General features: G+C 39.2%; 1 protein-coding gene across 6 annotated transcripts in view; it reads left to right on the forward strand.

Moving 5' to 3' along the window:
- The first annotated feature begins 225 nt into the window (after positions 1 to 225).
- The window catches only part of LOC121527188 (gamma-aminobutyric acid receptor subunit rho-3), an 80,072-nt gene continuing 54,637 nt past the window's right edge, over positions 226 to 25,660 (forward strand). Inside the window, exons 1-7 of one of the 6 annotated variants that reach the window (XM_041813998.1) lie at positions 226 to 360; positions 4,645 to 4,755; positions 22,952 to 23,043; positions 23,412 to 23,570; positions 23,672 to 23,697; positions 24,269 to 24,434; positions 24,547 to 24,775. The gene's annotated coding sequence lies outside the window, so the exon portion shown is untranslated. Of the gene's footprint in view, positions 361 to 4,644; positions 4,756 to 22,951; positions 23,044 to 23,127; positions 23,571 to 23,671; positions 23,698 to 24,268; positions 24,435 to 24,546; positions 24,776 to 25,660 lie in introns of those variants that run through there. The other 5 variants (XM_041814000.1, XM_041814001.1, XM_041814003.1 and 2 more) reach the window with 5 other exon arrangements.

The raw sequence follows: 25,660 nt of genomic DNA on the forward strand, positions 1-25,660 counted from the left end.
TTTTGTTTTCGGTGTTTCCTTAGTTAGGTTCTAGTGTACTGTTTTGTTGTCTTTCAGTCCATGTGTGCTTCTTGTGTGTTCCACGTTTCCTGTTTTATTTTGTAGTTGCCTTCCCTTGTGTTTGATTCCAGTTTTTCTTCCTGCCTCAGTTTCCCTCCACTGTGATTACCCTCACTAGTTTCACCTGAGTCTTGTTAACCACACCTGTCTCTCCTTCTGCAATCACTCCCTGTGTATTTAGGTCCTGTGTTTCTCCCTGTCCTTTGTCAGTTTGTCAGATGTCTTCCATGATGATACTCCTCGTGTTTTTCCTTTGTTTTTTGGACTTTGACTTTTGGTTAACCATGGATTTAATTTATAGTAAGTTCTTTTGTTTGTTTAATTAAATTTTTTTGAGTTATCTGCATTTGGGTTCTCCTTTTGTTTTTGCCTTTTTGGTTCTGTGACACAAATGTGTTTAGATTACAGGATTTCAGATTTTCTTGTTCTGATTAAGCATGCTTTTGCTAAGTAGTTAATTTAATACTTAATTCACTGAACAATTTGACATACAATTACTTTTTAAGTTGATCTTGACCATTTTTCAACAATTAATATACATGATAACAAAAACAATATTAGATAGATTAAACTAGCACTGACAGTTGTAAAAAAAAAAGTTATGAGTATTTTGACTTGTATTGTGAATTTCATATGATTTGTTGTATTACAGGGAGTGATCTTTTAATGTCATTCTCATTTAGATTGACAGAAACCTATTCAAATTTGAGGGAAGGAGGATTTTAAAAATTCTAAAAAAAAATACCTGAATGTTTGCATGTGTAGAGCATAAACATTTCTGCTGCAGACAAAGTTTTAAACTGATATTTTAGGTTATAGAAATATTGCACCTTCTGTGAACTGAAAATTGCAGCAGACCATATTGCACTTCAGTCTAAATTCGATTAGTGACCCGGCCCTAGTTTATATAAATTTGTTTGTAGCATGCTTGGTCCATGTTCCCTGTCTCCTTGATTATTTTAAGGGGTAACTTGTTTAGTCCTGCAGCTTTTGGCCACTTAATTATGAGTATTTGTGGCTCTGGATAGTCAAATGGGGCAAATCTGGCCAAAGGTTTGTCTTAAAATCATGTAGTGTGTTGCCAACTCAAGTTTAGCAGCTTATACATAGCAAAATCAGTTAGGGAATAAAACCCAATTAATATATAAATAAACCTTCTATTATCATACCTAATGTAGCCTCATATAAATAGGGTACAATGCACCCCCCATCAGGTAAAGCACACTGTGGGAAACATTAAACAGCTAGAGTCAGAGTTTTGAGCTTTCTACTTTGACTAGTCTCCTCATTTCCAGTAACTTTATTGAACTGAATAGTAAACAAAGAGAGTTAACAGAGTTAGAATGAAAGATGGACTCTCCAGGGGTTGTTAGGACCAGGCACTTCTAACCCTACTGCTTTCTTGTCCCCCTTTTCAATCAAGCCAGTTCCAGTGCTGTTTCTGAGCTTGACCCTGACCTAGCACCAGTTCTTTGGTTTTCCATAGCCAAAGCACCGGCAACACAAATACGCTGGACCAGTGTCACTTGGACTTAAGGGAAAGTTAAAAAAGTCAGCAACTACCCAACAGCATCTGCTACTTGTTCAGACTTCTGCGCTAATGCTGCTGGGAAAACGGAGATGCGCGGTGACGTACTAGCTGTCGGTGCCAGCTCCAGCCCATGGAAACGCAAACAGTTCTTTGTTGGCTCTTTCATTGAACCAACTCAGAAACAGCTCTGGCTAAGCACCTGTGCTGGCTTGGTGGAAAAGGGGTATGAGTGGTTTCTTTTGCAGCTACATCTAGTTCTCCCAGTGACCCTAAAACAGCCTTTATCAGGTTATTAAAGCTAGATCCACATATTAAAAATATAAAGCAGCTATAACGGCTCTAATGTTGTGACAGTGCCTTAAAGATCTACACCAGAAGTCTTCACAAGCCTCCATTACTGTATTTTATAATAGTAAAAGGGCCAAGCAATGTTTTTGAGCTAGAAAACTAAGTTCAAACCTTCCTCCTCTGGGGAAACCTCAGATAAAGCTTCTGATTTCCCAGTGTGGTTCCTTGGTGGGTTCTTGAATTGGAAATGACTTTAAAGAATCAGCCACGGCCCTTCTTTTAAGAGTTCCTCAGCTGAAAACATTCCTGAAGGAGCTCCTTTAGTACCAGCAGGTTTTTCCGGTTGATCAACCTGTCACTAAGGCATTTAAAGCATCTTGTTTTCAGCTTTCTGAGTGCAAGTTCTGTAGAGAGATAGTAGTTCTGAAGTGTTGCAATAATTTAAATAAGCAATGCTCCTAAAGAAACCCCTGTCTCAGAAGCCATTAGTTCATCAGTGTGTTTCTGTGTGCGTGTTTGTTTAGTTAACAGTCATTTTATGTTAGATGATTGTTGGGTCTCATGTTAATGAAGCAGCAGTGTGTGGTCCTGTTTGTCCATTTGTGCTGCCTGCAGTGAACGGACTGCTCTCATTTGGGTTGCTGTCAGCCGCTGAGTCTGTAAGAAATAAACGAAATGATTGAGGGTAAGAGGACAAAGAAAGGCCAGTACTCAAGCAGAGAATCTGTCCTTAGGTACACGCTATCTCTCTAAAGTTAGAATAATATTGATTTTTGATTAATTGATACTGAAAGAAGTAAGCATATTCTGTGTGCAAGTGTAGATAAAAAGATGCAGAAGAGTAAGGACATGAGTTGATCTGTAGCTCTATCTAGAGTTAAAAGTTAGTAGTGCAAGTGATATTTGATTATTGTGCTGCCCTACCTTTAGCTAGATGCAGCTCTGTCACTTCTTCAGGGTCGTTTCTGGACTTTGATTTTCCTCCTGTGAACAAAGAGTAGATTTTAAATACAAAATTGTAAAAAAGGATTAATAAATCAGCGTTAAAAGCTCAAAAACCTGATCTAAAGACGGCCTACATTACCAAGAATGCCTCTGGCCTGACCCGGATCTAATTTGTGTTTTAACTGGTTTGACTGGTGTGGGTGTGTTATGTCAGATGTAATTTTATAATAACTGAGCTTTATTTTTGTGCGTGGATTCACTTACTTGTTTTACTCCACTTTAAGGAATGTTTGTATTAAGACTAGTTTATGGGTGTAATGTAGATGTGGCCTTACACAGAAGCTGTTTTTGCTCATGGACATTTATAGAGTTATGTTTATTTTATTTTCACCACAAAAAGACAATTCAACAAATATAATTACAGGAAAATACATTAAACGTTGGATTTATAACAAGCTTCAAGTTTTATTAAATCCCTAGCCTAGTCATTTTAAATCGATTGTTTAGAAAAAAATATGTATCTTCAAGTATCAAAGGCATCTTAAACTTTACAGTAGTCTTGTAGTACTTGAGAACGTTCTCAAGACCACATTTCTGAATGTCTTAGTCTTGTCTCAGACTCTAGGATATTTTTACTCGGTCTTGTCGGGGTCTAGGACTGGCCGGACTCGGGATTTTCCACCAATATGGTCGAGACCAGCACTGATCTGCTATTCTTCGTCTTCATTAATGTGATAATAATAATAAGAAGCCCTAGCTTAAACAACAAATAGCTACACCTGCAAAAACTCAGAATAAGTCCATCTTATATCTGGTCAGAAATACCTCTGAACATTTATTTTAGGTCTGATTCACCTGACAAATCTAGATAAAAATCTCATTTTCAGATATTTAAAATAACTCTGGACTTGTCAGTGGTTTCTGAATACATACAAGGATTTATTTTTACAAGAAGTTAGTTGAACAAATTTGTTAAGATTTGAGATTTTTGCATGTTGTGCTTTGAAAGAGTTGCAGACACCTTGTTTTTATCCGTCAAATTTATTAAAAAGAAAACTTAAATGAAGAGAAAATGCTCTTCAACTGTTCAACCTTGTGATGGTTTTTAAACTGATTTTTGGTCTCGATAGTGTGGTTTTGAGTACAACACTACTTTGCAGTATTTGATTTTTCACATTTTTTGGCTTCTTGAACTACTTAAGCATCAAAATACTGCTCAGAGTGATGGATTGGCTTTTATAAATCAACAAAACTGGGTATAATCTTTTGCCATATGGAATACTTTTATTTTTATATCTTAAGTACATTTGCTGATTTGATAATAGTTATAATAAATTCAAATGTTGGCCTTTACCGTATAGAGAATATTTTTCCTTTTCCTTATTATCCCTTGTTCTAATTGTCTGCCCTAAAGGGATGTATTTAAACCTAAACCCTCTGATCAAATATCCTGCTAAATGTCCTGTATCAGTGGTTCCCAACCTTTTTTCCCTTGCCATTCTCAAATCAACATTGAGCATATAACAGCATAACCAGTGCTATCATTCCCTATGGCTTGCTTGAACAAGCTCGATACGTCTTTATGTTGATTTGACGTTGTCGCACACACATCAAGTCCATAAAAAGCAGAGAATAAACATTTACAGCTTAAAGAGAGCAGATATCAGAATTATCTGCCCACTCCCAGTTTCAGTCTTTGTGATACTTTTGGTTGTCACAGCTATTTTAAACGGCATGTATGTTTTATTTAAGTCCAATCAAGCGGTTTTCTTGTCATCAGTCCCTCTCCACATCTCCATTAATCCACCTTTACCTTTTAGCTTCCTGTAGGCGAGAATTCCCACCAGCATGAGGACCAGCAGTGCGATGATCAGACCCAAGATCCACCAGTGAGACACTTTATTAGTGAGACTTCGACTATCTGCACAAAGGTAACAAATATACACGGATTAGTTCACAGTAAACACACTCTAATACTTTTGTAAGTACAATGATAAAATGTTTTTTTTGGTCATCTCAAAAACTTAAAGTCACCTTGATGTCTCTTCTTAGAGAAGGAAACACTGTTTAAATTGAATGTATATATGTATTGAAACATTACTTATGCATTTTTGCAATTAAAGCCCAACTCAGACCAAGTTTGGTAATCAGATGAGGTGAAACTTGCAACTGCTTGCTTGTGACGGAACGCTCCGCAACATTCCTAACACCTGTGAGTTTACTGCACTGCGACTGAAGGAGGCGATGCATCTTTTCCATAGCAACGACTCCCAGTCACTCAGTTTAAGGTCATTTATTCTGAAGTTAGAGTGCAATAAATCTATCTCTACAAGAACAACAGCAATGCAGGTTAACTGTTTTCCTGTATCTTTATCATCTTAATGATGCGTGACATCTGACATGAAGATTCCTGCTCATCACTATTTCCTTCGTCACCGTGATTGTAGTGTGGCAGCGAGATTCTTCAGCACATATAAACACAATAATACTTTTCTCGATTAGTCTTGGCAAAACTAAGCAAAGAAAAGCTGCTGAGAATAACGATTTCCATGTACAAATTTAGCTCCTACAGCCTTGAAGTTCTAATGTATTTGTTTGTTTAGTGTCTGTGTGCACAGCTGATAGAGGTGACTGAACTTTGAGTGTAAAAAGTAAATAAAAAAACAAACAGATTTAATCATGTCCAAAATTCACTGCATGATTTAATCTAAAATAAAATAATATAATAAAATAATAAAGGTTGAGGTTGAACCACTGATTTTAGAGAACTGAATTGCAGCATCCTCACACAGCCTGATTCAAGGTGCAGTTGTTCAGTTCAGAAAGCTGCAACTGTTTGCAGCAACTTTAAAAAATTGACTTGTTGACTTGTGAATCTTTGGTCTAAAGTTGACCTTTGACAGTGTGCAAAAGTTTGCTCGCAGTTTTAAACAGAGACAAGAAATGACCTTAAACTGTTGTTGTGGTATTGATTTTTAGTTTATCACAACTTCATGTATAAAACTTTATGTGTAAAAATTCATTCACAGTTAAATTGTAGTTAATTGAAATATTTCCATTTTTCATCAGGGTAAAGTTTTAGTCTATATTCATCTATATCTTTAGGTACTAATGAATTCATTTGAATTACACACTAAAGAGCCACCATAGTGACTATTATGAGCTATTTAATCTTTTTAAAAAGCACATAAATGAACACCAAATAACACTAGTGTCATACATTTGATGTTTAGTAACTCACATTTCTTAATGTGCCTGTCCTCCTATTAACAATGCCGGGTGGGTCCTCTTACAGAGGATGACTCACTGCTGTTGTCACTGGCGGTAGACGTGCTTTCTCTCACGGCAGAGACTACTGCTGTATGAGACTGAATGAATGACTGGAGCGGTCTTCTCCATCTGTGATACTGTGCCTACCTTGTTTACACTGCCGCCTTGTGGAGATCCAGATAACATTTTTATTCCTGTAGCCTAGATTGGTTTCTTACACATTTTTCTTACACTTACCTGGAGCCTCATTTGAAGTACAAATTGCACAGACTCTCAGAAAAAATTCCAGTACCACACCATTTTAAAGGAAAAAGTAGCAGTATACCATGCAACACTATGCAGTATTGGGTGTCTATGACACTGAAATAGGGGTCAGTATTGTTTGATTTTCACTTGTATGGTATTAAAGTTCAACAATCTAGTATTATGACAACCCTTACTTTTGTCAAGTACTTTATTTTTATATCTGAAAGTCAACCAATCTTTTGATGAACTTATATCTAAAGCATGGAGGTCACTGAACATGATCAAGCAAAAGTGCTTTGCTGTAAATATTCTGCAGCCCACCAAGAATGCGTCGATAACCCACCGAAGTAAACACAGTAACAGAAACAGCTTTAATTTTTCTTTCATTTTTCAAGGTGTCCATTTGGTTCAGGAAAATAATGCCACACCCACACAAAGCATGCCAACCCCTGCTATCAGTGTTATTATTGGTGCTGATATTCTGGCTTGCCCATTTATAAAGGGCAAACTTCTTTGCCCCCATAATTTTAATGTGCTGCATTGCTGAGGGTTATTTTCATTCAGAGGTTTCTGTTTAGAGGTTTGTATGGATTTGGCCCATGAAACTGTTGTTTACAGCGCCGCTTATACTTGGTTATCTCATAGATTTTACATTTGACATTACAACCTGCCAGGGTTAGGGTATTTTTGAGATATGCAGGGACTGAAATGTTAATATAATTCATGTCTTGAGTAGGAACCAGTGTAGTGGACATGTGGCTAAGATAGGGTAGGAAAGTGTGATTGCTTTTATGGGCTTTGTTGATAAAAGTAAAAAGTTAGACTAATAGATCTGTTGTGTTGTGTGTCTAATGATGAACGGACACAGTCCACGCTAACTCATGACAGTGTTTGTGTTTTCTTACCTGGAGGACTGTCGATGGTGACGTCAGTGCGTTCGGTGTGAGTGTTGTACGGCACAGAGAACACACAGGTGTAGCTGCCCGTGTGCTCCATGTGCTTTGGGTCCATCAGCCTCAGAGAGCCGTCTCCAAACGGGACCATGCCGTCCAGCTGTACGTGGTTTTCCCAGGGTGGTGTGGAGATGCTGCTCCCAGCATGGCTGTCATAGGTGAGGATGTGGGAGGGATCCTCGCCATTTGTAAAAGTCCAGGACAGGAAGGGGTTGTTCAGGTAAGGAGGAGCAAAGCAAGGGATGGTCAGGTCTTTCCCTTGATTTCCTCTGATTTCTGTTCAAGAGTAAAGACAGGAAAAATGGCAAAATTAGTCTGGGGTTCTTCAAAGTAAATCACAAACATGTCCAAATGTCTATTTTTAAGGTTTATTTATGGGCTTTTTACACCTTCGTTATAGAGATAAATAGAGTCAGAAACAGATGAGAAAGTAGCGAATATGAGGAGCCAAGAAGTTGGACTAGAACCTGGTGCACATAGGCGCCCTCATAATCTGAATTAAAATATGTGAACACTACCGCCCTGCATTTTACAGTTTTATTTTTATTTGTTTGATGGCTTTCTTGGTCAGTGTTAGCTGAAAATACTTGGGCCACAGGATTTGTGTGGGATTCCCATGGGACGGGAGTAAATCTCACTACTATTCACAGAGTTATGATGGGACAGGATTTTTATAGGAGTGTAATGGAGGGAAAAGTGACGCCTCAAAACATTTCATATCCACTGTAAAGAGAAATGATCATTGTGTACCTCTTTCCCTAAGCGAGGCTGTCCATACTGGGCCACCATAGGAAGTTGTGACTTTACAGATGTAGATGAGGTCAGGTTTTCCTTTCAACCTTCTGAGGCGACTGTCAACCATGTACAGCCCCTGTTTGTCCGACTGTATTCGTGTGACCGGTCGAAGGTCCTCAAAAGTCGGCGGTTCGGTTGCCCAGGTGACCCGAGGAGCAGGGAAGACATTGCGGGCCGTGCACTTCATCTCCTCATAGCCGCTCAGCCTGGTCAGCTCCAGAGACAGGGCTCTGATGGGCGCTACACACACAAAAACACACACAGACGGACAAAAACGGTCACAGCATGCTCGGAGGTTTCCCAGCAGCCCCTAGACTCTAAATGCCAGGGCCCAATATAGCTCTGTAGAGGGTCATGTCATTTTGATGCAGATAATAGAGCCCTGTTAGCACAATAGTACACGCTCAAACGTTCCCTAACATTTACTGTGTTTTAATCTTCTAAAATAAGGCTTACAGGAGTTAAAATGCAAACATGATGTGAAAGTTTAGAGTCTCATTAAGGTGACAGTAAAACCTGTATAGTTCATTTTCCCTTTAAGATAATTTTCATAATCCAATAAAAATAAGGCTTAAATTGTTAAAATGCATAACAACAACTAAATTTGGTCACACTGAGCCGCCACCAACATCTGAGTAAAAATAAACATTCAAAAGTTATAAAATCTAGACTGATTAACAGCTCATTTTTTATTAGAGCTTGTATGTGTAGGCATTTCCAACCACATGTTACGGATCAGAAAATCTGCACATCAAAAACACAAGTGCCGCTCAGCCAGGGTTGATATTAGTAATTTAGAGGCCCCAGGCAAAGGCCCAAATACGAGACCCTGGTCCATCTATGAAATCCATAGATGGACCATCATGAAAAATCAATCTTAGCAAGAAAAACAAAATGTTTTGAAGCATTTATTTTTTTCAATTACAAAGGCAGCAAACTGTATTAGAACAAGACAGACCCAAAAGTAAACAAGCAGATAAACAATATATGCTCCGTACAGATGTAATTTCACTTCTATCACCAGTTTGAATTTCTGAATTATTCCAGGCCATTTTACCTCACAGTTTTTGCAGTTTTATGGATTTTATTTGTTTGTATAGATCAGTGGTTTTCAAATGGTGTGCTGTGGCACACTGGTGTGCCTTGAGACAAGTCTAGGTGTGCCTTGAAAATTCATCTGACTTTACATCAGTACTACAACTATGCAACAACTAAAGAGACTATAACCAATGTCCTTACTGCATGCAAGTGTTACACGTTGCATTGCATCATATGGCATTGCATGCTCACTGTCCATCTGTTATCTGTTAATATGCAAATGTAAATTTACATGTAGAAATATGACATCTCATGCTTTTACTTAGAAAATCGGAAGTATGGTGCCTCTAACAGCTGGGAGCCACATAGTTTTGTCTCCATGTTAGCACAAGTCAGACCATAAAAATTCATAAATAGGCTTTGAGAATATCCATGCAACACACTCCTCTTTGTAAAACAAGCTAACAAGTTTCAGGGGTGAGAAAAGTGGAAGAAAATTAAGAAAATCCTCTGGTGGGACACTCCTGGTGTCTTGTCATCCTTTGTGCAACCTCTTCCCTTGTTACTTGTCCATCTTAATAGGAGCAACAGAGAGAAAATAGGAACAGGGTGACTGGGGATAAACCTGGGGAGCTGCAGTACATCACTTGCAGAGTGTCAGGATGCTACAAAACGAAACTCTGTAATCAAACTGATGTAGCTGACACTCGCTCATATTGCATGCAGTTGGGACTTGCTACACATGCTAAAGAGGCTATTTTGCAAGGACATTAAAATGGTGTGCCTTGAGACATCAGCTGGCTTTTTGGTGTGCCTTGAGCAAAAAAAATATGAAAACCATTTGTATAGATCTACCTAGCTACAATTGGCTTGAAGATATGTTGGGGATTTTAGAGAATTTGTGCCTCAGCAGAGGGGGCCTTCGGTCAAGTTTTTGGTCTTTTATACTTCATTTTAATGCTATTCAATGCGCTAGTGGCACTTTATTTGCATCCTAAATACTCATCCTTGTTATGGTTATTAGTTATTTTGAGATACGCTTGATTCTGTTTGTCCATAAGGCCAATTGCAATATTCCATTTTTGCATAATAATAACCCCAACCATTGTGCCACCCTAAATGTTATTTTTGAGTCAATGGGGACCTGAGTTTTTTGGCAACCTTTTTATCTGCAACCATAGTTTCAGACCTTAGGAGATTAATATGAATGGAAAATACCCCTTTTGATGCTCTACCAATACTTTTATTGACTAAAGATATACAGATGAAAACAAAACTTTTCATCACTTTTATTATCAAAGACCTATTTTTAGCTAGTATCACCATCCTTGAGGAAAAATGTGACTCAGCAAACATTTTTTGAAATAGCTGTAGTTGACAAAATTTAACAGTGGTGGAATCAGAAGAGGACAGAGGACACAACAGAAGCTAGGCATTCAGAAGACAATCGTTCCAAATTACTTTAAGGTTAGTTAAAAGCTTCTCTCTGCATAATACTGTTAGCAGTTAGTATGCCTCTTAAACATAAACTAGGATGTCTTGATTTGTTCCCAAAGGCAGAAATGCAAAGCTAAATGCTTGCTATGGAATTGTAGAATTGAACAATCCTAATTTTTTTTTTTTTGCACTTTATAGAAAGTTATTTAAGTTCACAAAGTTCTCTCTACTACAGGTATATCAAATGAGCAGAGGAGATTTTTCACTCCAGATCTGTTACCATAAACTGATTGATTGATGAGGTTGAAATGCTTCACTCATTTTTGTAATGATATCACCAAACTACCGATAAAACTCTAACTTTAACAACAGACTCGCATAGTGAGAGGCCTAAATCATGCTTTAAAATGATACAGAGTACAGTATCTGCAATGTTTTATGAGTATGAGTATTTAGGTCTGGTATATGCACCAATACCCAATACTGCTATTGGTATCTGTGCATCCCAATTCAAACTTTTTCCTTTTATGTCTAAATGAAGCAGACAGATGATAGCTTTAAGTCTGATCCAACCATAGACTGTATGGAAATGGACACAGTCCCAGTGATGTGATCTATAATAGAGTAAGGAGGCATTTTGAAGCTGAATGATGGTGCTCTGTCTTTCTACACTGGTGGTTTCTGCTTGATGTAAACATCCTGAAACTGCTCCAACACTACAATCTCATTCATACACTCACCTTCTACCTTCACGATGACCTTTGCCTTGTGTTCTCCTTTAGAGGTGTGAACATGACACCTGTATGTGCCTCTGTCCTTGGGATTACAGCTCCTCAGTATTAACGTGGCGTTTCCTCGGGATATAAGGTGTGGAAAAACGGAGGCACGGCCTGCCAACTGCTCGTGCTGAAAGTGGTCTTCACCGCCATCATCGTCATCGTCATCATCATTGTCCCGCTCAAACTTGTAAATCACCGTGTCCTGTCTGAACCACTTGACCGTCTCATCGCTGCCCGGCTCAAAGCTGCAGGGAAGCACACACTCCTCTGAGATGAAGCACGTAACAGTGACATCTGGAACGTGACATGAAGAGCAGAGGAAAAATCATGTAAAGGTTGAACTTTTTTGGAGTGTTTATGGCAAGGATTCTCTATTCTCCATTACTGAAAATATAGCAGTATCTAAATATCACCAAAGTGAAGCTCTGGCTTGAAGTATTCACATTCAAGCAATTTAAATAGTGACCCTGTGCTGTGTAAGGGTTCAGCATGACAAAAATGTGGAGTGTAAATTTATAAATCAGTTTTTCCTGCACTTGTCAGCTTATGTGAACATGCATCATTGGAAGAGATGAGCAATGTTAGCTGCTACTATCCCAAGTGTTTTTTTTGCCCTCCAGTCCTCCATGCCTGTTTTGTGACTGGTATTAATTCATCCCCAGTGAGGCGTATTGGTGTTTGTTTAAAAAACAGTTATACTGTTCTATTAATGCATAAACTGGTGTTCTTGCCAATCCAGATCTTGTGTTTCAGACAGTAATCTAGGAATCTAAATCCTTTGTTTATCCAGAACTGTCTCCTGCCTTTGGTGATTCATGTATTCTTACATTTTTCTAATATTTTCAGATTCATTTAGAAGAATGCAATATTTTTTTTAAAAAGCGGAATGTATAGATTTATTTGCAGATGACATCAGACAGCAATGTAGAACAATCCCTTTGGGGGGGCAAGAAGTTATTTCTGCATAAAGAAACGCCACAAAAAAGTCATGTTCTGAGCTGTTTACAATTATGCTGAACATTCAGAGTGTGAAAATATAAACATTCTTAATTCTTAAGTTACTTTTGTGTCCTGAAAGTAGTGAAATATACAGACAAAAATGAATACAATTTTTTAAAAAGTCACAGAGAAATTGCGAGAATTTATTAAATAGCCTGGTCTGGTATTCAGATGGGAGCTAGCTACAGCAGCTAACTTACTAGAACTGTTTCGTAGAAGAGGCTTGTTTGGGAACGGCATGTCATCACTTGATCTCTCACCCCACAAGGTTTATTTGGTTGATAGTACATCACTGTTTGAATTTAGAGCATGTTTGTGACAAAATTAGATTATTTTTATGTATGTTCAAGGGTCTCGGCTAGCCTCTTAGCTCAGTACAAGACCCTTGTCTTGTGATACTGATCACCATCACACCAGGTAAATCTTTAGATCTGTGGTTAAAATCCATTTTTTGTAAAGTGTAGGTGCACTGATCATCAACTGGTGCGCTGAGGGCCATATCGGGCCCCCTACAGCTTCCTATCCAGCCCCCAGAAGATCATTACATTCAGTTGGTGCAATTCGATTGGCAGGAAAAGTGGTGAAAAGAGGTTAAAATGTGGAAAGAACTGGTAAAGGACGAAAAAGGGGGCAATGGATAAAAGAGTGGCTCAGAGGGGATAACACATACAGGAAAAGTGGTAAAAAGGGGATCAAGAATGGCAAAACTTTGGTTAAAGACCCAAAAATAGGCAAAAAATATTTTAAAAATTGGTTAAAAGTGAAAAAAAATAGCAAAATTGCCTGGCAAAGTAGTGAAGTGGTGTTAAAGAATGGCAAACATGGGCAATAATTGGCAGGAAAGTGGCAAAAATTGATTTAAAAATGGCAAAAATGCTCAAAAATGGGTTAAGACTGGCAAAAAATGTTGCAGAAATGGCCAAATGAAGTTATGAAATGGGGCTAATAAGTGTCAAAAATGGGTTCATTTAGTTCCTAAATCACAACTAGGATGGGCCCGTTCTCTGGGTCTTGAAAGAAAACACAAATATAATATGTTAATCAGACCAAAATACTTTGTTTTTTGTTTATTTGAAAGTCTGGCCCCCAGAGTCTCTGTCCAGACTAAATCTGGCCCTGGTGAAAATGTACTTGATGACCCCTGGTGTCGTGGAAGTACTCAATACATGTACAAATTTTCTGCAGGTCCAATTAGAGCTGTGAAGTACAAGCTTTATTGCCATCCATTCCTTCCTAACTCTCAAAGAGACATTCTGAATCATGTGATTGCAAACAGCCTAACAAAGTAGGACATATTTGCCATTTGCTGTCATATTTGCTTGAGAGTAATTTACTAAAAACAATTAATAATTGCATGTAAGCATGCAGTCCATCCATGCACTATCTACACTGCTGGTCTTTTGCCCTTCACCCCCACCCTGCGACTTCTAAACTCAGTGTATGAGGAAATAGTTAAAATTTTTGAGCAGAAAAACAGCGTATCATGTGTCAATATCACAGTGCTGATACCTGGAAACCTTTGAGAACTCATGATGTTTCCTTTTCTGGGTTAGATTGCTTTTGAACAAATACCTGAGCAGTTTCTAAGGAAGAAAACCCCGTCAATAAGCTTTCTTATCTGGTGACATCAAAACAATCCATGGTGACACCTGTAGATGGCCAAAGCCAGCAGGAAATACATGCAAGCATTTGATTTAATCATTAAACTCCTTTATATCTTTTAAGACCATCAAGAGAAGAGCGAGACTTTGCAGACAAAAATTGGTAAACAATGCTGTAAAAGTAGAATATGAGCAGGAAATGCAGGCACAGCTAGGGAGGGAGGCAGACTAGTTAGTAGCTCACCATTGCCATTTCATTTTTTACGTCATCATGGATGATCAAATGTGGAGTTGTAGAAAAGTTAACAGGCAGAGGCTCATTGCTATTGATTAACATTAATCTATAAACCCTGACATCATCCTGGAGAGTCTGTGTTCAAGTAAATAATGAAATATGAGGTTATCTTGTTAATGCATGTTAAAGAGGAATGTTGAATGAGGAAATAAAGTTAATATTTCATTGCTGGCACGGAGTGAAACATCTGATCAACTTCCTTTTATTGCCTCACATTAAGGGTAGAGGCTGTCGTAAATCTCAACAATGACTAACATGACGGTGACATCTTGGGCACATTTTACGCAAAGAAGAACTTCCTGACATTTTCATCTAGAGAGCTGTAAACTGTTCTGTTTGAAAGGAGATATGTGGAAATTAATAATGTTGTTAGTCCTCGCCGATCTGAAGTTCTGTTTTATGAGCATTAGTGCTGTGGAGTTGTTCATTTCTGCAGCTTGGTTGAGTTATAAGGATTGTGATTGAGAGGATTTTTGTCAGTCGCATGCAGACTTTTTCAAGGGCAGGGGCAAAAAGAAAAAAAGGGCACATACAGCATGTTCTTGCCACTGAAGAGGGCACTAAGTTTCGTGTGTTTTCGAGGGCACTTTAGACATGTTTATATGTTATTCATATGGCACATTATATAGCCTTAAACAGACTAACTAGACGGACTACTCAAGTTATTTTGTAGTTAGGATCAGCATCCACAAGAACTGTGTAGATTCAACGTTGGACTGTGAAGAACACACAGAAATAAATAAATAAATCCCTAGGGGGCCTGGGGGTCTTACCCCAGAATATTTTCAATGAAGTAGATGCCATTTCCTGTTTAACACCATAATAGCACCAGATAATCCAAACTGGTTCTGTGAGATATTGTTCTGGCTCAATATAGATCAAAAAAGGGCCCAACATAAAAGTCATTGCAACAGTTATATTTCACAGTATTTTTTGGTCCTAATGGTCTCCTGGAGTTTAGTGTGTTTTCTTCAACCAAGAGGGCAGTTGTGTTTTGCCAACCAGGAGGGCGCTTAAGCACGTGTTTTTACCACCCAAGAGGGCAGTTTATCATGTTTTAATCAGCCAAGAGGGCAATTAAGTGTTTTTTTTCACCCAAAATGGCAGTTGTGTTTTGCCAACGAGGAGGGCACTTAAGTATCCGTTTTTACCACTCAAGGGTAGTTTATCATGTTTTAACCAGCCAAGAGGGCAAGTAAGTGTTTTTTTTCACCCAAGAGGGCAGTTTAGTGTGTTTTGCCAATGAGGAGGGTACCCAAACACCCCTTTTTGCCACCCAGGTGGGCAGCTTATCATGTTTTAACCAGCCAAGGGGGCAGTTTAGTGTGTTTTTTCCACCCAAGAGGGCCGTTTAGTGTGTTTTGCCAACCAGGAGGATACTTTAGCGTGTGTTTTGGCTCCAAAGAGAGCACTTTAGCATGCGTTTTGGCTCTCGAGGGCACTTTAACACGTGTTTTGGCTCCCAAGAGGATGCTTTAACACACGATTTGGCTCCCAAGAGGGCACTTTAGCATGCATTTTTCAACAATTGGGCCACAAGGGGGCAACTGCCCCCCCGTGCACCCCCCCGTGCACACCACTGCTTTTTGTGTTTAAATATGTTACAAAAATGTATTTTTTGTTTGTTAATATCCAAACCTTAACTGTGCCATAGCTTCTGTGGGATAGTTAAGGTAGAATGTCCATATTCTCACATTTTTATAGCAATGTGTAAGTGATCAACTTCCTTTTATTGCCTCACATTAAGGGTGGAGGCTGTCATAAATCTCAACAATGACTAATACATAACAGTGAGGCCTTTAGCACACTTTACTCAAAGAAGAACTTCCTGACATTTTCAAGTTCCTTCTTCATATCATCTAGAGAGCTGTCAACTGTTCTGTTTGAAAGGAGATAACCGTAAAGTAATAATGTTGTTAGTCCTCGCCGATCTGAAGTTCTGGTTTATAAGAGCGTTAGTGCTGTGGAGTTGTTCATATTTGCAGCTTGCTTGAGTTATAAGGATTGTGATTGAGAGGCTTTTTGTGTTTAAATACACTAAGTAACTTTAAAAACGCAAATTGTAAAATTTGCTAGAATTGTCATGAGATGTACTCAGATGCTTCAAACAACTTCTCAGACACACAATATACCTTTGTTCTGCATGACTGATTGTGCCTTTTCTCAACCACAGACCAATTAATGAGAGTTGTACTCACAAGTGTATAAACTGGGTAGGTGAGTGAAATATTGGGATGGGATAAATTGTTGACCCCACAGAGACAGATTAATGACGTGTGTCATACCATCTATGCCTCGGAGAGTGGCCGATTTGGTGCAAGCAAATGGAGGTCATATCAGATATTGAAATTTGGACTTGTAAGAATGGGTGATACTGTCAACTTTTTATTGCGTGATTGAATAAACTGTTTCCTTGATTCCTGATTTTTGTGTGTATGTCTCCCACAAGATGTGTGCAATAAGAACAATAACTATAATTGGAAATATAGTTCATGAAGTAATATATTCATGAATTTCAATATGCGTTTTTAAAGTTACTTAAATGTATTTTACGTTTGTTTATAACCAAACCTTAACCGTGCCATAGTTTCTGTGGGACAGTTAAAGTAGAATGTCCATGTTCTCACATTCTTATGCCAATGTGTGGGATAGAGCCGGAGCAGGGGGCTTTTGGTTTTTGAGTTATCCAGCATCCATTCCTACAGGTGATTCTTTTGAACACGATATCTCAAGAATACTTTGAGGGATTTTTCTTCAATCTTACCACAAATGTCAACTGTGACTCAAGGATAAAGTGATTAGATTTAGGATGTCAAAGGTCAGGGTTACTGGACCTCATACTAATTTCTTGCTTGTAAATATATCTCAGGAATGTTTGAAGGGATATATTCAAACTTTGCACACATGTGATATCCACTATTTTGGCTAGTAACTATTGGACCTTCTTACTGTTTACTGTGCTAAGCCACATACCAAAAAAACTGACGGTTGTCACGCCACATTTTCCCTCCTTTCGTAAACATCAGTGTGTATTGAGTTCTGCAGCTGACCAAACATTTACCATGTTTTCATCAGAGCTGTCGTTATTGTTCTGGCACTCACTATGATGCATTTGTTTTTTCTCTGTTCTGTTCATGTTGTACGACTTCTGGGTCAAAGCCCGGTACAGGAACTTTGAAGAACACTCAGAACACTTGGGCCAGTTTTCTGCATAAGTTGTATTCATGCATTAGTAAATCGATCCTAAACAGTATTATCCAGATGTGTTAGTCTGACTTTACTACAGTTATAGGGTACTAAATTAACTTAACTGAAAGTTTAAGGAAAGTTTCACGTTCTGAAATATTTTGCATGGACTTCCACTGACACTGGGCGAGCTTGTGAAGGGATTTTTTCAGGGCCAGTCCAGACAGGAGGACAAACTTAAATCAAGTGAAACCTGTTTGAAGGTTTGTGAACCCGACTGTTGGTTTAAGAAGGATTATGGATATTTTTTTAACCAATCCTTTAATCATGATAAAGAACATTTAAACACACCCTACTAGAGTTGTCATTGTCAGATTATCAACATCAGCTGTCATTGCAAACATACAGAAAGGATCCTGCATTTAGAATGGTTTATTAGCAAGAAACTCAGCTTGATGGGAATTAGCTGAAATGTTCATGTTTGGAGCTTTTAAAGTTGTCCTTATGACAGTCTTTTCATTTGTCCTTTATACTTCGTACATAAGAATCAACCTCTTATGAACCATCAACTATAAGACATCAGCTTTGACACCTGGATTCACCAAACACATGGCAGCTTTCCTACGTTGAAAGCGTTAGCTCCTCCTGGCTAGAAAGCTAAGATGATGTTTTGATGCTCTGTTGTTTTCCAGATTGGCATTTACTATGAACGTAGCCATTTCCAAAAGACTCCCCAACTCATTGGTTAACAGGGTAAAAAATCCTGAGGCCAAATTCAAAGGAGGAATAGTATGTTTGTATGACGTTACGCATAGAAAAGTTCTCTGATTACTTTCATCATAATGAGTACTGTAAAACATTAGTTTCTCAGTTCAAGTGATCTGTTCTCAGTGACCTTTTTCACAAAAGTAATCCATTACTGAAAAAAACACAAAAATAAAGTAAGAAAGGAGAAAAACCAAAAGTGTCTAACCTTGCAAAGCAGATGGATACACCCGTTTCCTTTTTTTTTCACTGGCGAAACCATCTTGCAAAGCTCCCATCTGAACCGTTAAGGCCCGGTTAGAAAGTGACAGGACCAATCAGCAACGAAGGGCAGTACTTTCAGGCACGGTGGAGTAGTGACGTAAACAAGCAACAGCAAGAGGCCGGTGCAATTATGATGGAAGAGCTTAGCGTGAATGATGCTAAAGCGCCAGTTTTATCAGAACTTCATGACATTTCTTCATTAAAAGAAGAACAAAGAACAGCAGTGAGCTGTTTTCTTTTCAAAAACAACAAAAGTCGAGTACTGACATGTCTATAGTCGCCATGTTTCACGTTATTTGTCGGTGGCTGCGCACGTGCAACTCAATAGCAGCTACGTTGTGTTTTGTTGCTCTGATTGGCCCATAGAGATGTGACAGAACGTTCATCCAGTCACACTCCGAGTTTTTTTCAAATCCTCTGCCTTTTCCCAAATATTTCCTACTGAAGCTTTCCCAGATGGATGTGTGAAACACATCCATCTGGCGTGTCAGGTTACATAGTGTCTGCACTGTTTCTGTTTCTCTCCTTTTGGTGTGTTGCTGTGTATGAGCAGAAGGTAAACACAGCTGTGTGATTTCAAAGGTGCCTCTAGCTTATTGAGATAGTGAGATAGCAGAGGTCAGCATTAAGACAAGGAATTATCCCTGATATTTTAAATATTTGGACAAAATGGACAAAAACATGTTGAAATGTAGGCTCAAAGTCTCCTGCTGTATTGTTTTCATTGAAACAGCTGACAGCCGTTGAGCATAATATCATTCACAGCCTTTGTGTCGGTTTGACCACATTAAAGAGCTGTAAAGGTTCTTATGTCTGTTAGTGATGTTATAAGGCTTTAGAGATTACAGGACGTGAGGTTGGTTGTAGAATGACATACTGAAGGTCAGACGTACAGCCAGCTATGTGCTATTGTTAAAACAGACCGCTGGTATCAGTAGAGGGGTTTTAGGTTATGGAAGTGCAAAAGAACTCTTACTTCATACTTGGCTCAGTCATAGACTGTAGAAATAATTGAACAAAGCCTGTGTGATGTCAGCCGTCTGCTTACAATAGGCAGACTCAAACTGCTCTTGAGGCCAATCCGCGGCTGCTTCCATATTGAAATCGCGGTCTCAACCGAACTTTTGATCAACCTAACGGCCCGCCCAATAAGCGCAACTTCCTGTCAGCAAGCTACCTAGCATTCTGGTCGACAGAAATGTAGCGTCTGCCTGTGAAGCTATCTGTCAATCAAATGAGATGCACCAATCAGTCTGCAGTGAGGTTTCTCCTCAATATAATCTAAACCATTGTGGTACAAAACAATTCATCCCCCGTACAGTGCGAGCACATGAAATGATTAGCTAATGAGACATGTTTGGTTTTTTGAACCAGGCTGTAAACCAGATTATTTCTAGTATAAAAAACAACATTTTAACATGTGTTCAGACAGGACTTCTGATGTTCCTTCAGCCAGCCTCAAGTGGGCACTCGCCATATTGGCTTCATTTTTCAGGAACAGAGGTTGCCGCTTGGGCTCAATATGTGGCACACTAACAAAAATTATTGTCTTTTAAAAGTAACACTGCCAGACACTGTTGATGTAAATGGTCAAAAAGTCCTTAGCTAGAGTACTGGACGGACCAAGGTTCGTGTTTTTTTTTTGACGCGTGTATTTGGTTCGGTTGGTTTGGTTTCACTCTGTAATTGCTGCAAACAGAGTTGCGGTTGCATGTCTCTATAGTTCACATTGATTGGTTAGTTGGCTAGTGGCCGTCGGTCGTCCCACCATTATGTTATTGCTGATTTACTACTCTACCAACAGCGCAAACTCGAAGAGCTGTAGGGGAGACCAGGTATGGTTGTAACACTTTTTACTTCAGCACCTTTAACTCACTGAATTTTTGAGTTAGAATTCTCCAACTTTAAAACAAAGTACCCACATTTGTTTACTACAAGTGGCACCATTTCAAATCTCTGCAAGAATATCACAGACCTCATGAGGTGATGTTAAATACATGGTGATCCTTTGTTACAACCTACCCCACTACCAGGGTACAGACCGCTGCCCACACACATGCTGGGGTAAGTTGTAACAATTAGACCAAAAAGCAAAAACAGTGGCCACACCAGGGCCGGTTCTGGGCATAGGTGATATAGGCATTCGCCTAGGGCGCCACGCTGAGTGGGATGCCATTATTAGCCCAGAACATTTTAACAGTTCCACCAATGTAACAGATCATCAACTCCTGCACTCCTGTAACCTCTGCGCCCCTCATTCGTGAAACAGTCCAGCCCAAATAAACTAGTTCATAGCCTGGTTCAAGAAACCAAACATGTCTCATTAGCTAGTGTCTTCATGTGCTCTCACTGTAAAATTCACTGTGAATTTTTTTGTACCATGATTGTTTGGATTATATTTTGGATAAACCTCACTTTACGCTGATTGGCTGATTTGATTGACAAATAGTTCGACAGGCAGAAGCTACGTTTCTGTCAACCAGAATGCTAGCTAGCTAGCTGACAGGAAGTTGCGCTTAGTGGGTGGGCCGTTAGGTTGATCAAAAGTTCTGTTGAGACCGCGATTTCAATATGGAAGCCCCCGCGGATTGGCTTCAAGAGCCATTTGATTCCGCCTATTGTAAGCAGACGACTGACGTCACACGGGGTTTGTCCAATTCTTTCTACAGTCTAGGGTCCAGCCTCATCCCATCACTCTCTGTCTCTCTCTCCACACACGCCCCCGGCCCACACACACTGAAGGCCCAGCAAAACATTGAGAGAAAACAAGTTTGCTTTGTCCTTGTTCACACTGCGCTCAATGGGCAGGACGTTGAGATAGAGCCCTGCACTGGACAGCCAACACCCTACATGCCCATTCCTCCTGATTTAGTGATTTATTGCAGTGATTTGCAGTATCTGCTTAGCGTTACATGGCAGATCCCATGTGCCTTCGTGACTGATCTGACTGACTTGCCCTTCTTTGTGACCTCGTCAGATGCTTTTTTTTTTTTTTTTTTTTAAACTCTGCAGGCACACCTCTGTCAGTCTTTCTTTTCCACTGCCTGGGCATTCAGTAACATTATTTAAACCAAGAATGTGTTCTTAGTTGTATGTAAAGGGATGGTTGTAACACCTTTTAAAGATGTGTTACAACCCACCCCACCCCTGTTAGCCATTGTTTAGCTAGCTGTATTAGCATAGTGGTTTGACATTAGAAGGGGAAAAATGCATCACATTTTGCATGAGAAACCACAATTTGTTCTAATATAAGTCACATGGTTTTATCTGCAATTGTATAAGTACTAAACAAAATATAGTCTTGGTCAAAAAATTTACTTTCTTACCTGAAAATCAGTTTTATCTCTATAGAATCTGCATGCACCTGTTTCCAGCCTTGATAATCACCATGTGTGATCAGGGAGGAAGTTGGTAAATACTGAAATGATCATATGACTCCTATCTTATCCCTGATTGGTGGAATTGGTGGTGTTACAACTCTCCCTATGTTACAACCATACCCGGTCTCCCCCACATATAGCCAGCCTCGCCAACTTCATTGTCATAGACTGAGAAGGAAAAAATAGGTATGCACTCCGGTTAGCCATGGCAGGGTTGACTCAGAAAAAAGGAGTTTCTTCAGGCAGCGCTTTTCTCTCATCCTCTCACATCCTCTCTCTATTATACTCTCAGTTTATGAATTTTGTTTTTTTTTTCCAGTTGGCTCCTAATAACATCGTCAGACCCAATATCAATAAGTCATCTGGTCTCCTCTTCTCCCCTTGCCCCTTTGTGACTTATTTTGTTTTGGTGTTCCCTTTTCTGGTTCTTATGCTGTAATTTCCTGTCACTGATTCGGAGGTCTGAACTTTTCAATATAATGCTTTCACACTGGGCATGAACCGGACTGTGGTTCAGTTTAGTATGGATCGAGACCACTTCAACAGCAGCATGCCAACTTTGACATGGCACTGTCTGATTTTCAAAGAGTTTTTTCATCACTACTTGAAAAGTTATGGTTTTAGAGATAAGAGGTTTGTGACGATGTGCAGAAGTAGTTGAATGGAAAATGGGAAACTTCTAATAGACTGCAGAGTAACCGCACAAACTCAAATTCTTGTGTATTCAAGTTTACAGTCTGAACAATGAACAATGTTCAATAAAACCAATTTAATAATTTGCACAATTAATCTGTCGATCATTCACTCTCCTCTGACAGGTTCTTTCAGGACGACTGTTGCAAACAGCCTGAGAAAAAATTCAGTCAGCTCAAAGGTTTTATGCCAAAGGGTGTCATATTTTCATCTGTCTGTCAGTGTGTGTACTGCATATTCACATCAGTGTGCCTCTAAGACAAGGTGACGGTTACTGGCTTCACAGCAGATGAATGACTCGAGGGATTAATCGTGACTTTATCACCAAAGTGGTTCTTTCAGCACCTTCCCCACCTCTCTGGCTGTGTTTTGTCTACTCGTGCTCACAGCTGTTCCTCTCATGCCTGCTCTTCCTGTAAATCAAAGCTTTGACAGCAGCAGAGTAATGACTCAGACGTGTGAGTCACACCTGAATGATGTAGCCGAGCAGCCGACGGGTTCACCTGCACGACTGCCAGGTAAAGTTTGCTCTCTTCTGACTGAAATATTCCAAATCTGAATTAAAAACTTTGATGCACATAGAAAATTAAACCACAACATTTCTATTAATTCTGTCAGATATCTGTGACAAAAAAGCTATATGCTATTTATTTTGGGAAATGATGAGTTTCAATGAATTTTGCCCATTTTACATCACAATATGCACACAAAAAAAGTCTATCCCTGCTTACATGTATGATTATAGAAAATTAACTTGCACAAATTTAAATGGTAGTATTACTTTAAAAATTGAGCTTTTTGTTCTGCATGACTTTAAAGCAGGTTAGCATGGACTGTAAAAGAATTGGACAAAGCCTGTGTGACATCAGCCGTTTCATTATGTCAGGTGGACTCAAACTGCTTTTGAAGCCAATCCGTGGCAGCCTCCATATTGAAATCACCGTCTCAACATTTGGATCAACCTAACAGCAGCAAAGAGCCCACCCACTGAGCTGGACTTCCTGTCAGCTAAGCTAACTAGCATTCTGGTTGACAGATACTATAGGTAGCGCAAATAAAATCAAATGACATTTTCATCATTTCCCATGATTCCCTACTGATGTTTTTACTTCCTGCCCCCCATCTCTAACTTTTTGCATCATCTAGATCACATGACTGCAATCAAGCTGCAGGTATGATCACAATATTGTGATTTCTTAGAGGGACTGCTAAATTTGAATTAAAATCATATGAGCAAGAAATTAAAAGACACTGATTGCTTCAAAAGGAAACTTCATGTAAAGATACAAGGCTGACAGTGGCAGCACTGCAGCTAAAGTGCTCTTTTTCTTTAAGTAGTTTTTGAGTCTAAACCAAACCAAATGTGGGTCACAGTTTATTTATGTTATGGAACCAAAACTACCAAGTTAGGTTTAGACAAAAAGACGGTGGTTTCCTTTTTTCTTCGGCTGTTAGTAATCAAGTGGTGGAGTAAAATGTAAGCTTAACTCTGAGAAATAATTATTGGAACCACTAAATTGAGTCCAGACAGACTTTCCCTTTAAGTCCAGCTGGTTTAACATTTTTTTTACTTTCTGTGGTTGGCGAATGTTTCCATCCTGACTTCATACCTGACGTGAGCATTCCCCGGAAAATGTCTGAATAAGCCGGATGACTAATATGGGACTAGTCAGTATTGCAGGGAGAAAAATCCCACTATCTTGCAACTATTGAGCAAACTTTATCATACTTTCTTTCAAACAGAGTTAGAGTATGAGCCCCTGTAAGGAAATCCTCCCGTCTTTTATTCCATGTGAATGTGTGCCGGCTAACGGATCAGTTGAAGCTGCTGGACAAAGAGGCGTTTGTGTCCTTACCTGGGGTTTTGTCCTGCGTGGCAAAGCTGATCCAGAGGAGGAAACAGACCCAGGTGTGTATCACTGACATGGTTTTCCTCTATTTTTGCACGTAAATGACTCTGACACAAATATGTAGACACGTCTTCAGTCCATGTCTCTCCACCTTTTTTTTTCTTCCTGCAGGTTTTTCTTTGGATCTCTCTGGGTGGCTGTCATCACAACCACACAATTACAAGGGAAAAGGAAGAGAGAATGCATAATTAGAGGCACATTCCTGATTGAATTTACACAGGAAGATAAACGTCATAAAACGTGACTGAGCGTGTGCAGTTATGTGGGGAGAATCCTCGTTTGATCCTTGGATGAGTTGTGGGAATATGCCTGGAAACCTCCTTCAAAAGAAAAAATAAAAGTGAGATTTGAAGCCAAAGCCCTGCACTCTTTCATCTCCACAAACTTTCAAGTACTCTCCTCTAACATTTCTTCAGCGTATCCTCTCTACTGACCCTTCTCTCTTTATCTCTCAAGTGGTTTGATAAGGTCAAAGGAAGAGGATGTATCTTTTCACGCACAGTACAAACTTGTCATTTTATCTCAACACTATCTTAACTCTGCAAAACAAACAGCTTTATTTAGAACAAAACATCAAACACGAACATGAGGTTAGAAGTCTAGTAGAGCGTGCCATAAACTGGATAAAGAGGAGGATGGTGACGTTAATGACAAGTGAAGGTTTGGAGAAGAGCCAGGCGTGCAGTCAGTGTCATTATCACACTCTGTATTGGTTTATAATGAAGTGATGCTGTAATAAGTCCAAAAACCCTGAAGTGTGTTCATGTTTCAGCACGTCCTGTTTCCTTGTCTCAACGTCTATTAGTCAGAGGTGTCTCCACCGCACCACGGTGGCTAAATGTGTCCTAGGGAGTATTTTAATTGGCCAACATAAAATTTTAAGATACATGAAAAAGGGCCCATGCTGTGCTGCAGTCTGTAAACAAACATTTTGACAAGAAGAATTCCCTGTTGTGGATTAATTGAGACAATGGCACACATATGTATTTACAACCAAAATGATTCTTAATTCATAAGACCCTGATGAATAATGACAAAAGAATTATGGCAGCAAACAGTTGCACAAATTGCACACATTAGCTTCATCTATCTGCTCTGTCTCAAAACATATAATGGTTTATCATCATCTTCATGCCTTCATCCAGGCAAGCATCGTGATGCATCGTAAAAATAACTAGATCAAAATTGCAATTTCAGCTGAAATTGCGTGGGGATACTGAGAGCT

The sequence above is a fragment of the Cheilinus undulatus genome, linkage group 19, assembly GCF_018320785.1.
Source record: "Cheilinus undulatus linkage group 19, ASM1832078v1, whole genome shotgun sequence".
Taxonomy (NCBI): Eukaryota; Metazoa; Chordata; class Actinopteri; order Labriformes; family Labridae; genus Cheilinus; species Cheilinus undulatus.